The sequence below is a fragment of the Toxorhynchites rutilus genome, chromosome 2, assembly GCF_029784135.1.
Source record: "Toxorhynchites rutilus septentrionalis strain SRP chromosome 2, ASM2978413v1, whole genome shotgun sequence".
Lineage (NCBI taxonomy): Eukaryota > Metazoa > Arthropoda > Insecta > Diptera > Culicidae > Toxorhynchites > Toxorhynchites rutilus.
Window position 1 is genome coordinate 11,852,763 of NC_073745.1, and position 17,649 is coordinate 11,870,411.

At 38.6% G+C, this 17,649-nt stretch overlaps 1 protein-coding gene across 1 annotated transcript in view; it reads right to left on the bottom strand.

The window, feature by feature from the left end:
• The window catches only part of LOC129767060 (uncharacterized), a 73,793-nt gene extending 57,421 nt beyond the window's left edge, over positions 1 to 16,372 (bottom strand). The window contains exon 1 of the mRNA XM_055767675.1: positions 15,781 to 16,372. The gene's annotated coding sequence lies outside the window, so the exon portion shown is untranslated. The remainder of the gene's footprint in view (positions 1 to 15,780) is intronic.
• Between the last annotated feature and the right edge of the window lie 1,277 nt (positions 16,373 to 17,649).

Here is a 17,649-nt window from a genome sequence, read left to right on the forward strand (position 1 = left end):
TAACATTAGAAACCTTTCAGTTCATTCAGCATAAGTAAACCCACTTCTAAAGAATTAGGGCATTCATGTTGAAATTGTTAAATGAATAAACAAGTGAACTCATTCTCTAAACGTTCCCAAATGCCTCTGTCTCAATGTGATTAGTACAACTGGGTGAACATTACGTTTACCATTACGTATGTTAACACGTTTTTGAAGCTCTCTAACAAGCGTGTTTCAAAGTAATGTCGGAACAAAAAATAGTTTACCGCTGATTCAAACAACCGACGCAGCTGCACAATGTGCATTGTTGAGAGATTCAAGCGCGAATATACGAGCGTTTGTTCCTCGCAACATGATGTGGTGTTTTGTTTGCTGCTCTTCAAAGCGCCGCGAATGTGGGAAGCCTTGTGGCACTGCTATACCACAAATGTGATAAAACAATACCCCATTGAGGCAACATGGTTCCTTCTCGATGCAAGTATGTTCCCTCGAAATCCTTTCATCCTTGTAGTGGGGAAACGTGAAACGTAGTTTGTTGTGCGACGAAATTTGATAATCACATATGTTGATTCAATCATCTTTAACGCTTCTTCTAATCCACCAAATTCTTTCGTTGATACATCAATTAAACCATTTTCATTATAGATGAAAAGATAGTGTGCACCATGTTTTTAAAGCCAAAGCAAATAAAACAGCCAGCACTTCGGTTTCACCCAAAAAGTACAACCAAGATACGAAGGCACAAGAAAAACGAGCCAAGTCAAACCCATAGACACGGCAGAGTTACACCAACCCAAAGAATGACAAAAAACCTACCAACTCATACGAAAAAAAGACATCCGAGACGTAACATCTTATAAACTTCAACAGCAAGTCTCGGATGGAGACGTGATTTCCGCTTCTGGGCGTGTACAAGTGCTCTTTCACCTCGAGGGAACGTCATGCGCCACAGAGCATCCCGACATAACTGTGTAACAATATATGAACCCCACATTATTATTGACACCACTCCATCTAGTTTGTTGGCGTGTTTCGGTGTCTCGTGTTTGCCACCCACCTTATCACTGACATATCAGAAATCGTCGTGGTGGTGTGTTTGTAAATTGAACATAATCTGCCTCTGAATTGGATCAATACTAGAATTGGCGTTCAAGACAGGTGGATGGTTTTGATAAGAACATAATAATTCCAAAAATGAGCGGCGCAAATATTAGCAACACAGTTTTGGTTCACATGCAAGACGTTTAGTACTTAAGATAATTCTACAACTTCTCGTTATCTATGTATTGATGTGTATCGCTTCACATAAAATTGAATATTTGGGTTACCAGTATCCGTCCTGCACCGGGAAAGGTTAAAAGCAAATAACGTAGAGTTACGCTGAAATTGCGAGGAAAGCAAACACTAATTCAAATAATACTGCCGAAATATCGCTCCACACAGGAACTACATCCGGAACACTTGGCAGCCCGATAACCTGGTTGTGTGGAAATGGCTTGGTGTATGTATTTATCATATTTATTTGCCAAGCCTGACAAAGTGGGACAAACATACACCCGCCGCACTCAAATACATGGAAAAAAATCAGCGGGAGTGCTCGCGAAATGCGTTTGCTAGTGATGACATTTTGTTTGATCTGTCAACGATAAATGTTACAAATTTATTTTCGACTGGAGATGAAAAGTTAGGCTGAAATTGCTGACTGGCGCAAATATTTATACAGTGAATATTTGATGGAGCCGACTCTTGCCATCCCCCTTACGAAAAATGTGTGACAACTCGATCGAAATTGCTTCGCAATTTTCAATTTCGAATAGTAAAGGTTATGTGCTCTTTGCTATGATTCCGGGCTGGAAGGAAGAGTAACCATCAGACGTCAAACCCAATTCGCTAAAAGTCACAAAAACGCTTTCTTTTCATCTCTAATCACAATAAACACCCAATTCGTAATGTGATCCGTACACGGCTCCCGCATCCTCGATATAAAAACCCCCGTTTTGGTGATCTTCAGCCAGGAGAAACGTCAATCACTGACAATCTAGAAACAATTCGTTTAAGTGATGGCCATGACCATAAGTGGCGATATCGCTCGAGCAATGAAAGATAAGAAGCCACATAAAAGCGATTTTTCACGGCTGTAAACATTCCAAGCAGGAAGAAGGAAAGTCCATGTGCGGGTGATAATGAAATTGATATGATGATACGAAAGAAATGCTACTACCCCTTGGCGTTTATTTATTTGCTAGACAGGCGGCAATTCCGTGAAATGAAGCCAAGAACATAGGCGCGTCAGACTGCTCAATTTCTCATGGTCAATCAGTGTGGCATGTTATCGATTGCTCGTTTCAGTGCTTAATTGGGGGATTGGTGGTTTTTCGCAGTTATTTTAGGATATATGCTGAAAGTATAATTCAAGAAATTGGAGTGGAGTGAGAAGAACATAAACGTCAAACATAAATTTCAGTTTATTGCAGGGCACTCCAAAAGTTATCTCTAAGTATAATTCTGTATTATCTGTAGCAATCACATTTGACAATTATTAGTTGCCAGAAAAAAAAACTATTTTAGATGTGAACATATATAAAAACATAATTTTATTCGCACATTGTGGTTTAGACAATATGATGCAATGACATTGATGAGAAAGAAAACTGCATATCCTCTAAACTGTGGAATTAAAGGGTGTGTCACATCAAATTGCATCACGGAAAAAACGCTGTAGAAATTCGCCCAGTAGACCGATCCTTTTGAAAATTTAAGACAGTAAAATAAAAACTATTAAACAACTTTTGGCATTTTCTTTTTATTCATACTTCGAGCCCAAGCCGGTATGCTCGCACCTTCCTCTTTACCCCGTCCATAAGGTTCTGTACAACGCCAGGTTGTAGTTTTTTTTTAACAGAAATCCATTTTATCTTGAAGTCCGCCTCCGATTTGACAACTTTTGGGTTCTTCCAAAGGGCCTGCTTCATAATCGCCCAATATTTCTCTATTGGGCGAAGCTCCGGCGCGTTGGGCGGGTTCATTTCCTTTGGCACGAAGGTGACCCCGTTGGCTTCGTACCACTCCAACACGTCCTTTGAATAGTGGCACGAAGCGAGATCCGGCCAGAAGATGGTCGGGCCCTCGTGCTGCTTCAATAGTGGTAGTAAGCGCTTCTGTAGGCACTCCTTAAGGTAAACCTGCCCGTTTATCGTGCCGGTCATCACGAAGGGGGCGCTCCGCTTTCCGCAAGAGCAGATCGCTTGCCACACCATGTACTTTTTGGTAAACTTGGATAGTTTCTGCTTGCGAATCTCCTCCGGAACGCTGAATTTGTCCTCCGCGGAGAAGAACAACAGGCCCGGCAGCTGACGAAAGTCCGCCTTGACGTAGGTTTCGTCGTCCATTACCAGGCAATGCGGCTTCGTCAGCATTTCGGTGTACAGCTTCCGGGCTCGCGTCTTCCCCACCATGTTTTGCCTTTCGTCGCGGTTAGGAGCCTTCTGAACCTTGTATGTACGCAGGCCATCCCGCTGCTTGGTCCGCTGGACGAATGAACTTGACAAATTCAGCTTATTGGCGACATCCCGGACCGAACTTCTCGGATCACGTCTAAACTGCTTAACTACGCGCTTGTGATCTTTTTCACTGACGGAGCATCCATTTTTGCCGTTCTTCACCTTTCGGTCGATGGTTAGGTTCTCGAAGTATCGTTTTAGTACTCTGCTGACCGTGAATTGGACGATTCCCAGCATCTTACCGATGTCCCGATGTGACAACTCCGGATTCTCGAAATGAGTGCAAAGGATTAATTCACGACGCTCATTTTCGTTCGACGACATTTTTCCAAATTTACGAAAAATTGACAGTGAAGCATGGCCAACGTGATCTATACACTCTTATCTGATTATAAGCGAAAGCTGAGGATATAATTCCTAAAAATTAAATTTCTACAGCGTTTTTTCTGTGATGCAATTTGATGTGACACACCCTTTATTCACCGAATATTGTAGTAAAACTCAATCAGAACTAGTAACAAGATTGAGCTTTATTGATTAGGTGTTGCAAAAAGCGGAACCTTGAAACCTTGAAAATCCATTTGTATAAACATTAGATGTGAAACGGATAAACGGTTATTATACGGTATCCGGTCTATCCGGCCAATATTTGCTAACCGGCTGAATACCGGATATTAGAAAAAAAAATAATTTCTCATTAACACAAGATGGATGCTTACTTGCCAAATCGATTAACTCCATATTTTGAATATTATTAAATTTTAGTATCAAAGCACTTGATTAGCCCCTAACTGTATGTATTCAAAACAAATTTCCTTGATAATAAGTATTAGCACCACTAAATGACGAAATATTTTTAGCCATTGAATAATAAATAATAATAAAACATACAGGGTTTTCCATTTCGGGCTTCCGAAAGTATACAGCCCTGCGCTGACAACCGTTTGACATAGCTGTCAACCAAAGCGTCATATCGTTAGTTGAATGTCTGCCATTTTACAATATGGATCGTTTTAGCATCGCACAACGTGTTAATTTTGTTAAATTATACTATAAAAATGATGAAAAACCGGCAAATGTTTTTCGAGCATTACGGACGGATTTTGGTCGTCATGGACGGCCTACAGAGCACACAATCGCTAATGTAGTGCGTAAATTCGAAAAAAACTGGATCCGTAGCGGATATTGTGAAACCTGTGCATCATCGTAATGTGCGTTCGGCCGAAAATATTGCTGCTGTTGCTGCCAGTGTGGAAGATGACCCGAATGTTTCGATTCCACGGCGTGCTCAGCAATTGGGCTTGTCAAACACATCATTGTGGCGAATTTTGCATTTGGACTTGCACCTACATCCATATAAAGTCCAACTGGTACATAAATTAGAGCGTGGTGACCATGGAATGCGTCGGGCATACGTCGATTGGGTGAACGAACAACAGCAGCAAAATGCTGATTTTTCGCATCAAATTTTCTTCAGCGATGAGGCACATTTCTAGCACGGTGGCTATGTGAACACCCAAAATTTCCGTATATGGGGCTCAGAAAATCCACACGTGATTGTTGAGAGGCCATTGCATCCTCCAAAAGTCACTGTTTGGTGCGCATTATGGTCTGGTGGAGTCATCGGGCCGAATTTCTTTGAAAATGAGAACGGCGAGACGGTAACTGTGAATGGTGAGCGCTATAGCCGCATGTTAACCGTTTTTTTTCTGCCGCAAATTGAAGATATGGATACGGATGACATGTGGTTTCAGCAGGACGGCTCCACGTGCCACACAATACGACCGAACATGGCCATATTGCGAACGAAATTTGAGGGACGCATAATTTCGCGTTTTGGTGATGCCAATTGGCCGTCCAGATCATGCGATTTGAACCCGCTAGACTTTTTTTTGTGGGGTTATGCAAAAGACCGTGTCTATGCCAACTCTCCGCAAACTCTTCAACATTTGAAATACAACAGTTATGACGTGAAGTTATGACCGAGATACCGCCCCATATGTGCCGAAAAGTCATCGAAAATTACCTGTTCCGGATCAAGGTGTGCGAGGAAGCCCTAGGTGGACATTTGAATGATGTTGTATTTCACACATAATGGCATAAACCAAACTTTAATTTGACATAAAAGTTTCATCGAAATTCGAATTCTAAGTGTGTTTTGTTTCAATTTACTTTCGGAATTTAAAGTTGGAAAACCCTGTATAATATTTTATCATTTTTCTCAACATCTTGTTTTATGGAGTTATTCGATTTGCAATTAAAGTATCCATATATCATAACCAAATAGCTCATTAACTTCTTTCATACATTTTTCCAATTATGGTGTGACTACTGAAATCCCAGATAAATTGATATTAACTCATAGAGCAATTCCAAATGAATTCGTCTTAAAAATGCAGATTTTGAAAACATGTATTTTTGATTCAAATGAAAGTTTGTATTCCGTTTATGTTGGATTATGTTGGAGGGTATATGAGTTTTCTACAACAGTTGGGAATTTTTTGACCCAAGTGTAATTTTTTGAAAAGAGCGTATCGATTTTAGTAAGAGAAATCTTTGATAATTTATATCTCAAAAACTATGAGTCGTACCGAAAGAGAGTCGTGGAAAGAGTTATGGAGTATTGATGTTTAGACGTGAAAAACATATACATTGAGAAAAAAAATTAATACTCTTTTTTTATTTACACAAAAAAAAACTTTAATTTGCAATGTCTAAAATATGTATTTTAATTTTTTTTTCATATAAAATAGAAGTCATGTAGAAAATTTGAAAAATGAGTCCAAGATGGTCAAACTATTTTTGGCGAACTTTGTAGAAGATCGAATTTTTATGAATTTTCGAAACATCGAATTTTTGTATGTTAACAATCAATTTCAACCATAAATTATGAATCCTGTTGCGATTTAAAATAAAAAAGCTCATCATCAATATTCCTCTAAATACAGCTATTCTCGAAGCATTTCAAAAATTATGTCTAATTTATTGTGTTATTTATAGTATACAGGCTCTTCTAATATGTTTGTCGTGTTATACGGTCATGTTCATAAAATTTGTGAATTTGCTTATAATTTCCAACAACTTTTCAAAATACATCATTATGGTAAGAATATATGTTTAGGAGTTACGTTGAAAAACATTTGAAGACATGTGGATATTAAAGGGTGTGTCACATCAAATTGCATCACGGAAAAAACGCTGTAGAAATTCGCCCAGTAGACCGATCCTTTTGAAAATTCAAGACAGTAAAATAAAAATTATTAAACAACTTTTGGCATTTTCTTTTATTCATACTTCGAGCCCAAGCCCGTATGCTCGCACTTTGCTCTTTACCCCGTCCATAAGGTTCTGTACAACGTCAGGTTGTAGTTTTTTTTTGAACAGAAATCCATTTTCTCTTGAAGTCCGCCTCCGATTTGACAACTTTTGGGTTCTTCTGGAGGGCCTGCTCCATAATCGCCCAATATTTCTCTATTGGGCGAAGCTCCGGCGCGTTGAGCGGGTTCATTTCCTTTGGCACGAAGGTTACCCCGTTGGCTTCGTACCACTCCAACACGTCCTTTGAATAGTGGCACGAAGCGAGATCCGGCCAGAAGATGATCGGGCTCTCGTGCTGCTTCAATAGTGGTAGTAAGCGCTTCTGTAGGCACTCCTTAAGGTAAACCTGCCCGTTTATCGTGCCGGTCATCACGAAGGGGGCGCTCCGCTTTCCGCAAGAGCAGATCGCTTGCCACCATGTACTTTTTGGCAAACTTGGATAGTTTCTGCTTGCGAATCTCCTCCGGAACGCTGAATTTGTCCTTTGCGGAGAAGACCAACAGGCCCGGCAGCTGAGGAAAGTCCGCTTTGACATAGGTTTCGTCGTCCATTACCAGGCAATGCGGCTTCGTCAGCATTTCGGTGTACAGCTTCCGGGCTCGCGTCTTCCCCACCATGTTTTGCCTTTCGTCGCAGTTAGGAGCCTTCTGAACCTTGTATGTACGCAGGCCCTCCCGCTGCTTGGTCCGCTGGACGAATGAACTTGACAAATTCAGCTTATTGGCGATTTATTCCCGGACCGAACTTCTCGGATCACGTCTAAACTGCTTAACTACGCGCTTGTGATCTTTTTCACTGACGGAGCATCCATTTTTGCCGTTCTTCACCTTCCGGTCGATGGTTAGGTTCTCGAAGTATCGTTTTAGTACTCTTTTGACCGTGGATTGGACGATTCCCAGCATCTTACCGATGTCCCGATGTGACAACTCCGGATTCTCCGGATTCCCTTTAATACAAAACGTAGAGACATTAAAAAAATTCTATCTTAAAAAAAACTTTTAACATATTATTCGTGTTGCACAATCAAAATATGAACAGTTTCTGTACTCAAAGTAGAATTGAAATCCTAACAGCACAAATACACCTCGTTGATTCAATCGGGCGTTATCATAATGACATAATGAACTTGTTTACGTTGTGCCTAGATTGAACCTGAATTCAGGTGTCTTCAAGGTCCCTCTGTATATGTTTATAAAATTACTCAGATTCAAACATCGTTCATCAGTCGAGCAATCTTCATTTTAGAGTGAATAATAGTTTACCAAATGGATTGTAACAAAGTTTTTCCATGTTGTATACCGTTTCCGAAAAACGGTAAGAAATGTTGATTTTTTTTTAGATACATCTTTAAAGATTTGCGGATCATGCCTTTTATTTGTATGCAAAGCCGTTTATCTTAATCTAGAGAAAAGCGGCATGACATTCTGGGGCGTGACTACAAACTCTACGCGAAAAACGAGAGTCACAAGCGTTTTCACATCACAAAATTTAAAAAAATGTAGTAAATGGGAATTTTACGATATTGTAGAAAGCAATATACAAATTTTCATGTTAGTTATTTTCCTCAATTCTTCTCACCTTCCTCTGTGATTTTTCTTCTCCTTCCAAGGGTCCAACCAATAATTATACATATTCTAAAACTTTTTTGTGCATAACCTCATGGAATGAGTCACAAGTGTTTACGATTATAAATGGAAAAACTAAAAGAGGTGACAAGACCAGAAATGATAGATAAGATCAATGATACTGTGTTGAATAATCGACATGTTGAAGTTATGAGGAATTGTTGATATTGTAAAAATCTAAGACTGTGGGTCTTCGTAGCTCTGGGCCCTCAATTGACCATTTTTATGTGTCATGTGTTATCCATAACGTCCATGCAACAATCATCATATAACGGTAATGCCCGTTCCTTTACCGCTCACATTACGGTCTGCTGCATCGGTGATTGGTACTATTAATAACACAACAATGAAAGCCTCATATCAACAGTCCCGCTGTGTATGGCCCAACTGTGAACATACGACCAATAGGAATATTCTTACGCCGAAAAAAGGCATCATGTGTATTGATACTTATACGCCTAAATGGCTACTGTATAAAACAAAATTATCGTAAGATAAAAATGTAGACGAATAAATTTCATCTGTTACAGCTGTATTGCTAAATGAGCCTAATAAAATAAAAACAGATGGGATAAAAAAAGACAATCTGGCCATATGTCGCCATTTGTTCAAATGTTCTTCTTCTTTTCTGTATTATAGCTGTGAGAGCCCCCCTTAGACTGCATACTTTCTATCGGCCGATAGTTTGGTCGAATTGGCTTAGGGGCAGGGTTGCCACATTTAATTATGTAAAGTTTTCTGGGAAAATCTGTATAGCTGTATTTTTAGCAAAACTAAATCTGTATAGAAAATCTGTATCGAAAAATTAAGAAAAATAAAATTAAGAAATTAAGGTTTATTTACATTTTCAATTCATTTATCTTATTTATGGGTTGTTAAAGTCGTATCAATACAATAAAATAAATCATAAAAGAGATTTTCTCCTAATCCTTGAAATTGTATGATGTTTCTACATGGTTTTGTTGGACTTTGCCTTCAAATTTATCGTCAGTTTTATCCTTGAAGCTCCTCCTTGAGTCGAAGCATAGTTCTTCGCTTTCAAGATATAGTCAATAATTGTGGGTGCCAACCGATTTCCGGATTTTGTTTTGTTGACCTTGTAAAGCGAAGAAAAATTCCTCAACACACGATGATGAATGTTATCAAAAAGTGTCTTACAAATGACCTTGGTAATGGATACAAAAGTCTCTCATCACGCCTTCAACATCTGGGACTAAGTTATAACTGAATCACACAATTTTTGGCCCAGTAGGATGAGTAGCCTGATTTCGTTATACAAGCTTTGTCTATGACCTGCTTCCAACGAAATGAGGAAATTGGCGCATCAAATCATTAAGGTTTGGTAGCTTGACGATACTTTGGGGGCTTATCAAGACTGCAGTTCTGATAACCGGATCGCTTAAATCGAATCACGTTGAAATCTGTATCACGAGTTCAATATGGAAGTCACGACCAATCGATTTGAAGGTCAGCTTCCTAGCTGCTTCCAATCCTATTTCAGCTTCTTCTGCATCGATACCAACATCCTCAGGCTTCTTCAGGAATTCTTCAAATTCTTTCTCATTCAGGTCAGCATCAGCGAATCGTTGCACGTAGCTCTCCAAACATAAGTTGCTCGACATGATCAGCAATAACATTTTTGTCTCATTAGAAAGCTCGAAAAATTGAGAACTTTCTGATTGAAAAGTGCTATTGACGTTATTGATGAGCGGTGGAACAAAGATTAGGAACAGCAGAATCAATTTAGTCATAGGATCGTTTAAATGAATTAATATACGATTGGCGAATTTATCATGGTCATACTTAACTTGGAACGAAAAGAGTAGTTTAAGTTCTTTGAATCGCTCAAGATTTCTCCAACGAAACCCTTTTGTTTGCGTTGCGTTCAATATTTTAATAAATCAAGATATCTATGTATGCACTTTAATAAATTCAATATTTAAAATTATATTAATAAAAAATCTGTAATCGCTGATAATCTGTAAATCTGTATATACAGATTGTGTATCTAAAATTTGGCAAAAATCTGTAAAATACAGAATACTCTGTATCAGTGTTGCCACATTTGAATCTGTACCAGAGGGGTCAAAAATCTTTCTTATCTGTACTTTTTTTCTTCTTCCAAAAATCTGTACCATAAAAAATATTTGATGAAGAGAAAAAAATTATTCATTAGCATGAAAAAAATACTCATTTATTTACTACAAATACCACATTTACATTTGCAAGCCATTTGTGTGTTTGATGATGCTTATACATAGTTTTTCTGAATCTAGATTGCATACTATCATTTATGAAAATTTTCGAGCTGCCGCCACGATGTTTAACCAAATCTTTTGATCTCGAAGTAGCGTTCATCGTATCGCTGCTGAGTCGATTTCGAAGCTTATTTTTGTTCTGATTATATTCAGAAAAAATCGCTCGACACTTGCCGAGCAGTGAAGCATAGTGAGAACGTTCAAAACAAGACATCGCAGCGCCGAAAACGCGAGCGAACCATCAATTCTTTTAAGGCATCCAATTTTTGTTTACCAATTCTGCACATGCTCGTTTTCTGAAATTGTGATTTCCTTATGGAGTAATTTTATCTTCAGGTTACGGAATTCATTCCCCAGATCTTGTATATTCCCATCGTAGAACCCTGAAAACGCCTCTAACAGAACGTTAATGCTTGTAAAATTGAAAAAGTTTCTGGGATTTAACATTGCCGCAGCCTTGAGCGTCGGAAAATCGAATCTATTTCTTATTTGTTCGATCAGCTCCACGAAAAAAACTGCACAAATATCCTTTGAAATGTTCTGATAATTTCTTCGGCTGCTATTCCAATCTAAAAATTCTTGCCGTTTTTCAAATGATCTTCAAATTCAATAGCATTGGACATTGAAACAACGTAAGATTCATCGCAGATATTAGTGAGAATGATCAAATAAAAATCTTTTATCGCTTCATGTAGCATCGTGAATTCAGGTTTTTCAGCTTGGAACAAACGATTCAATCTGGGGCAAAACATACGTCGCACCGTCCGACGCGAATCCTTTCAGACGATCCTTGTTAGAAATTTCGTCCTTATGAAACTGATCAATCATTGCATTGTAAATACTTTTATAATCAGCAGCACCAAGCGATACTGCGGCGTAAAAGTCGTTATGTACCTCAATGTTGCCTTGTTCAAATGTAAGAAATTTCACAAGTGGAAAAAATCTGTATCAATCTGTACGTTTTGACAAAAATCTGTAATCTGTACCGTACAAAATCTGTACCAAAAATAAAGAAAAAATCTCAAATCTGTACGTGTGGCAACACTGCTCATGAGGTGAATTTGATAGGTTTTGAAAGATTGTTTTGAAAACGAACAAATAAAAATTGACATGGCTAAGAAAATTGATATCAGAATCGAATGATGCTTGAACAAGAGATTGCTTCCATTGTATAGAAAGCATGATCTATCTCTTCTATTCTGGCCAGATTTGGCAACGGCTCATTACACCAAACCTACTTTTCAGTGGTTTGCGGAAAACAACATCATGTTCGTCGAAAAAAACGTCGATCAACCCACCAAATTGTTCCCAACTGCGAGCAATCGAACATTAATGGGTATTTATCAAGGGCATATTCAAGAAGGGTTGTACAATGTCTCGAGACATGTCAGAAATCAGGAAAAATTGGTCAACAGAGTCCAGGAACTACACGGAGGCTTTGATGGGAGGTGTCAAATTCAAGGTACGATCATTCTACAAATATCCGCGATTTGCGTAAATTCTATTATCTCTCAACACTATTAGCAAAAATAAAACCTGTTTAACCAAAAATTCCAACAGCCTATACGGATTTTTTTTGATTTTTGAAAGTTCGAGATTGCTTTCCGATATTATCGCGAGTTCGATCAGGTTGTACCTCGGGTAAATCTGAAGCATATCAATGAGTGAATGCGTGTTTTTATTATTCTACATCCTTTGGTTTCTGTCACCTTGGCTTGTTAGCTATTCATGATGGATATTCATTCTGCGCTTTGATGGATAAAAATGAATCTGTTGGATACAAGAGCGAATTCAATTCGGTGAACCCCCTGGCACAACAAAATTTGCTGCATAGGTCGAATAATTTGATTTCCGAACTTCACTCACCAATGCATAAACATGCAAATAGAATCAGGAAAGGAAAGGGATAGAAAAGAAAAAATTATAGGAGGTTGTGTCCAAGATACGACCGCATTGTTGACGTAGAACTACGCTGTTATTTTATATAAGTCGCTTGTTTATACCTTCGGATATTATTCTATAATGCTGTGAAACTTTAGAAACCACTGTTTAGTGGAATAATCTCTGAAATGGTTTTTTCATTGTAGAATCAGTTGACGATAAATGATTTATGATTCATTCTTGCCCTCGCAAAACAATACACTAGCTGATCGTGTGTCGCAATTTATATCTTGGTTTACATTGGTGGCTTAAAACTACTAGGAATATAAACACTTCTAGCATTTTGCGCTATTCTCAAAAGAAACGCTTCTGTTAATATTACTGGCCTCGAAAAGAGTTGCATAACTTTCTCATGCTCGAGAGAAGCGCAGCTGTCACCCTTAGTGGAGGAAGTTTTGCTACTGGCAAGCGAAACCTAATCACATACAAAATTCCAGAACATTTACTTTCTTGGTGACTAAACAAGCAAAATAAACTCTTTTTGTTAATAACAACCTCGAAAACAGTATCAATGCTTCATTATGATCCATATTAGCGCAAACGCAATCCTAGTTGAAGGCAGTTTTATGACTGGCACGCGAACCCAAATAACTTATAACATTCCAGTAAGACATTCATGATGCTTGGTATTCCCAAAATATTTTTTTGGCGCACAACCTTAACGTCTGCTTCGCTATAACGTCAGTTTAATGCATTGATGCATTCTCAAAGGCACCAACGATGCCCTTATGATGACGGAAAACAAACAATCTTAACTGCTTGGAAAAAGACTGAATTATGCCACACAGCTTGTACTCTGCTGTAACTCCCATCGATGCGAATTCGCTGATGAGTTTGTCAAGAGTCACCGCCTTCACCACCAGCGGGGGGAGCTTGTTTGCGTAACTGCCAGCGTAACGGCGTTTACATTTTCGACCGACTCGCCGAAATCACCTACTTCGCTGTTGTTCGATGCGGTGTCACACTTACGAAGGCTCGGTTCAGTGTCACACCCGCGAAGGTTCGGTTCAGTGCGAGCGCTTTTCACTGCACCAACATCGCGTGCATCATTAGATGACGCTTGCCTCGAAATTTTATTGACACTGGCAATGCGTTCGTTTTTGCAGGGCTCGAGCCTGCCTTCCTCTTCTTCTTGTTCATCACACACTACGCGAAGCGTCCAATGTATGACGCGGAAAGAAAAACACACGATACGAATAACGCGAAAAATGAACAGAAAAACGACGATATCCAAGTTGGATTACCACTGGTGGGGTCCAATCTTAGATCGAAGCGCAGCGAAAGCAAAGTGAACTGGATTGCTCAACAGTCCGATGCCGAATGAAAGCTTGCATCAGCGAGATCCACTGTTTATACTCTAGGCAAGTATTCCCCTTCATTCTCCTACTTTTCCTTTGTTCACGGAGACTTTAGATCCTACGATTTCCCCTCCGTTGGTCGTCGATGAGTTGCTCGTTATTGAAAGCTCTGTTCGGGAAAGCACACAAATGGACAGAACAAATGTATGGGAAAATGGAAACGCTTAAAGTTTTCATGAATTTTAACCATTTACAAACCAGGGGATTCTAATGTATAGCATAATAAACAAATCATACGGAATTTCTGATTCGTTTAGTATGTAAATTGCCAAAATTCGTTCGTGGTAAAAATAGTTATTAACGTTAACTTTATTTCATAAAAACGTGACCTGTTTTCTGATTTGGCACCCTTAATGAAAGACGTAGTTCTACGTCAAAAAACAATGAATACAAGGGAAAGTATAGATTTCAAAGGAATAGAGGAAAAAAGGTTTTAAAGGAGGAACCCATTACCCAAAAGATAACTCGGATCATTACAATTTCGGAAGGACAAACCTATTATAAAAATCAAAACCGATTTTATACCGAATTACCAAGAACGAATTGTAAAATAGTGTATATATTGTGAATTGTAGTTGATATTGTGAATAAATCAAAGTTGTGTAATTGGCGTTTAAACTGAGCGAAGTGTATTTCAAAATTAAAATTATCATCTGAGTGATTGCGAGGGAGGAACCAATCCACTGGGCAAGGGCCCAATACCTAGAGGAGACGGAATCAATTTCAAAAAGTACACATGATTTTAATATAATCATCACAGTCATACACTATTGGCTGACGTCAATTGATTATCCAATCCTGCCCTTTTTTACTTTTACTAAGAGTTGCGGGAAAATATTGGTATTTTAATTCACTCTCGTGGAATGCAGCATAAGTAGCACGAAACAACCTTCATTATGAGTCTCAAATTCAATTGTATTTTTATTATTTATCCGCATGCATATTATTTTTACATTCTTAAGAAAACATGATTGTAGATAATCTGATGAATAAAAGTCACGCCTTTCATCACATTCAACATTCTTGGTGCTGCTTGGAAACAGATATTCTAAACAGCTGATTTATCAACAGTCTGACTTCATTTGGAAGATTATTCCAAATCATGCTTTCGAATGGAAGGCAAAAAAACCTTCCTTCGGATAATGTTTATCATTTCAGCAGTTCTCGTTGGGACGAAGTATACGGATGAACCGAACTGGTAGATTGCTTCCCAGCTCAGTGCCTTTATTTAGATTTTTTTTCCTGCGAAGGTTGAATTTTGCGCGCCTAAGATTTTTTTCACCTTATTCGACTGCGTGAAATTGCGATCCAGACGCTATGCATTATTTTATATGTCATTTTGAAGTATTTTTTATAGTATCGGTTCGCTTCTAAAATAATTTGGTCTGTCTATTTTTAGAGTGCCGAATACATTAGTGCCAGTGCATTAATGAACTCAACGAAATATGGTGGTTTCGAGTAGGAGTTTTTAGATCTTTGAATCGGCGGCGCTTTTAGAAGCCAAAATACTGAATAATTATTTTTGAAAACTTTGACGGTATATGACGGTTTCTTTATATGATGGAATGAGTTTAAGTTTCAAGTTAACAAAAATAACCGAATACTTCCCGTACAACCCAACCCAAACAATTGCAGCTCCGTTAAACTTCAGCACTTGAACCTCAACGAATAGAGAAACTGTAGAAACCTCAAACCAGTGCGAAAATTAATTAATCATTACACATCTAATTTGCGTTTCCAGACAACATCAGTCATTGTTATATCGGAATATATTCTGTAATCAACACGCCATCCTTACCATGAACCAATCTCCACTTTGTGTTCTAACTAGCGCCAAATTTACGAACGGATTCCTTTTCCAGGAAATTCCGCTTCTTGAAATCTTTAATCAATCAACTCCAGCGCGGTGCTCCTCGCACCACAACCATTGGTATTCGTTTCACGTCCCATTAATGATAATGATATAATATTCCTCTGTTTACAAGCGAAAACTTTCCGTATCGTTCACATCCTCACAAGCATCACACTTCCTCACTCCGAAATCACTTGATAGAACAACATCTCTTCTCATGCCGATTCCACCAAAGTTTAATCCACACATACCGGCACAACAGACACCGATCAGATCCGGCGGAAGGAACATCAACACTAGTACTTTGCTTGCGTAAGCCTTATTTCCACAATGTGGAGACGCTTCGTGGTGCGTCCCCTTCGCTGGAACAAAACAATCCGGTTGATCACATTGCTGGCGACATCCGTTGTGCCTCAGGCCGTAGCATAGAACCAAGGGAAGAAAACTCAAACAACTCTCGGATGTTTCACTATGGATTTCCACCGGAACAACGAGCACGAGATAAGCAGTGCCAAGCACCAGTAAGTTCGGAATTCAGTTACTCACTGAAGCCAGCGGTACCGTGAATCAGGAATTTTATTTTACTGATATCGTGTAAAAGGCGGGAGGGATGAGTGCATTGTTTTGATACGAAATGCGAAGGAAACGAACACAAAAATCGACGAACATGCGCGGTGCCGATCTGATTCTGACAGCTTGAGTTCCAGACATGTGGGAACTCAGCCGTCCGAAGGACATTCGACGGTTGAACTTTACGTCCTGCACGGGAGCAGGATCGTTTTGTTTCACATTCTTCGTAACAAACCCCACCTACTGTCAGACAGGAATTAGACATGAATTCGAAACTTTTGGAGAAGACATATGAGACATAAAAAATGAGCACGTGGAAAACATATTTGAGCGTTTCCAAAGTATTCACATTAGTATGAAGTACGCCGAAATATTCAGATCGCAACGAAGGTGCTGCAACATTAAACCATTCTTTTTCAGTGTCGATGTAGACACCAGAAGGTCAAGTCATATGACACATGATTATTTTTCATGTTGGACGGGTTGAGCGTCCCCTTGTGGATTCATAGGGGCTATGTCCGGTCTGAAACGATAAAAAATCGATTTTTGATGTTGGTATTGTTTTATGGTATACAGTTTTGAATGCCGAAACATAATTTTGAAAAGGATTAACACAATTCATATCGTAAAATAGGAGAACGTTTACGTTTTCTACAACAGGAACCTAATCATTATATAGAGTGTATGAATCTGACTTCGATCTCTTTTTGTTGAATTGAAATCCATTTGTTTGATTCAAAAATTAAAAGAAATATTCGAGGTATCTCCAGCATCAAACTTTGTCAAAATTATTGGAAATTAGCTGACCCGGCGAATTTTGTTCAGCCCATAATTTTGTTTTCTTTTGAATAATTTCGAACATTCACGTTTCCTCCCGAAATTATTCTTCTGAATGTACAACGCGATCGATAATAAATAACGCAATTTTAATAGCATTTGGGAATTTCTGGAACACTTTTCATATTTGATTGAAATCAACACTGTTTTCTGTGTAATTAAACTTTTCGATTCATTTAAAAAAAACTTCTTAGACATAAAAACTTGACGTAGACTAAAACCCATCAAACCTGAGCATAATTCAAAATCTGTTGATCTGTTGAATTAACCTCGATTGGACGAATTATTCATTGCAGAAAAAATGCGCAATCGATTTTTTCATAACCCACTTTTCACTGCAGAACATATACGTAGTCGATTTTTCGATTCTTCTGTTCATTTAGATTATATTCATCTATTTATTTAGAC